Genomic DNA, 2,531 nt, shown 5'->3' with positions numbered 1-2,531 from the left:
TCGTTTTCGTCGTTTGCCAGACTTGGGTGCCGCAGGTGGCTCCTTCGTCTCATCGTTCGCAGCAACTTCAACTGGTGCATCTACACCGGCTGGCGACTCTACTCTTTGTTCGTCAGGTAAGTCGTCTTTCGCACTCCCACTGGACTCATGCTCTTTGTCCTGCAGGTCATCAGCTATTGGCACCATCTCGAGCTGCTTCGTCACATTCGAAGACTCAGAGCTCCAACCAGGCAGGTACGTCTCCATACTAGTCTTGATGCGTGCCACCGGAACACTATCGGGCAGCTGATGATCACCATCGTGATATGCGTTCTCTAGGAGTTGCTTTACGTAAGTGCCGTCACTTGTAAACTCCTCGTGAAATCGCGTGTTTCGTCCACGTGCAGTCACGACTTGAGCTGTCTTCAAATCCAGAAATTTGTAGCCCTTGGTATCATGACTATAACCAAGTAATAGAGATATTCGTTATCTCGGCTCCAATTTTTCCTTCTTTTGTCTGGACTCAGGAGGGACACGCACGTGTGCCACACATCCCCAAGTCCGAAGCTCATCCACATCGGGTGTCACACTGTACAGCTTCTTGTATGGCGAGACCAGTCCTAGCGGTTTAGTTGGTAGCCAATTCAGTGTCGTAACAATGTGTAGAAGTGCTTCTCCCCATAGCATGTTAGGAAGATGTGTAGCGGTTAGCACAGCACGGATGCGAGGCAGTACAGTGCCATTCGCTCGCTCCACCACACCATTCTCCTGAGGAGAGTAAGCATTCGTGAACTGCTGCACAATACCATGCTCATTGCAGTAATCTCTCAGCGCATTACTGGTGAATTCACCACCCTGATCAGAGTGCAGTCTCCGAACAGTGAGCTTGGGAAACTGAGTCCGAAGTTGATGTAGCAAAATCTTGACGTACAGTGTAGCCGCACTCTTTCGTTCGAGTAGATACGCCCACTTGAAGCGAGTAGCTTCATCAATGATTAGCAGGAACATAGTTGCACCACCTTCCGTCGGTTCATTCATCGTGCATATGTCCATCATCAACATCTCGAGCGGTTCAGACTTCCGTTCAGGAAGTCTGAACCGTCTTGCTAGCAGCACACGCAACACACTCGTAGGAGCTCAGACCTTGTGCATTAATCTTTACTCCGACATCGAGCTTACTCGACAGCTCTCTCACAGTGTCCATACTCATGTGAGCGAACCGTTGGTGCAGTAACTCCATCGTCTTTCTGCTGTCCATGTCTTGTTTGCGTGCTGCCATCACCATCACTCCTGACACTCGCTCTCCCTTCAATCGGTAGATATTGTCTCGCATGATAAACTTCAACGAAGTACCTGGCTTTGAGAGCCAAGCCGACTGCTGATCATCTGAGCCCAGCAGCTTGTACTTCCCAGCCGTCTGCAAGTGACCGAGGCTGATAATGTTCACCTTTGCATTAGGAGTGTAGACCACGTCCTCAAGGAGGCGTTCTTCTTGTTCACCAGTTGTTTGGCTTACAATGCTTAGCAAGACAGAACCACACATCGTTGCATGTTCCGATGTTCCGTTGGCAAAGTCAAGCCGACTGGTGCGATCTTCTCGAATGATAGTAAATAGAGACAAGTCTTCACAGACATTCGCCTGAGAGCCAGAGTCCAAAATCCACTCCACCCAATCTGTGTCATCAGACTGCTTTCCTTGGTTTCGACCAATCGCATTCACCTATCGAATTCCACCGATACCATCATTCCCACGATTTTCGCAGTGTCTAGGCGAGTTTCCACGACGACTTGGCGACAAGTTCCGACGTTGAAGATCATTTCGACGAATGCAATCATTCAGTAGTGGTCCACGCGCGGGTGATGGTCCACTACGCCACGGCTCTTGCGGCTGGGGTCCGTAATGACTTGGCGGCTGGTTGTTCGCTCGTGGCTCACGACGAGCAGACCAATTACGACCACGAGGTGGCGAGCGCCAACGCAATGGCGAACGCCCACGCTGCAGTGATCTTCCTCTCGGTGAACGGCTTCTTCCAGACTGCGGTGGTCTTCCTTGTTGCAGGTTTCGGGGCGGTGAGCGACTCCATCTACGTTGCGGCGACCTTCCTTGTTGGAAGTCCCGAGGAGGTGAGCGGCTCCTTCCACGTTGCGGTGATCTTCCTCTTTGGAAGTTCCGCGGAGGTGAGCGGCTCCTTCCACGTTGCGGTGATCTTCCTCTTTGGAAGTTATGCGGAGGTGAGCGGCTCCTTCCACGTTGCGGTGATCTTCCTCTTTGGAAGTTCCGCGGAGGTGAGCGGGCTCCTTCCACGTTGCGGTGATCTTCCTCTTTGGAAGTTCCGCGGAGGTGAGCGGTTCCATCCTTGTAGTTGTAGTGAGTCAGCTCGTCCTGGTATAAATCCACTGCGTCCTAGCTCATAAGGACTCATGTTGGACTGATATCCTCGCCCGTAATCTTGCTCAGGTCCTTGGCGTCCGCGTCGCTCAACATTAGGTCCACAATGATCATCCCCCGGCACAGGTGGACCCACTTGTGGTCCACCTTTGGTGTACCATAG

This window comes from Phytophthora infestans, genomic scaffold (genome assembly GCF_000142945.1).
Source record: "Phytophthora infestans T30-4 supercont1.5 genomic scaffold, whole genome shotgun sequence".
In the NCBI taxonomy this organism is placed as follows: domain Eukaryota; phylum Oomycota; class Peronosporomycetes; order Peronosporales; family Peronosporaceae; genus Phytophthora; species Phytophthora infestans.
This window is presented reverse-complemented; position numbering follows the sequence as displayed.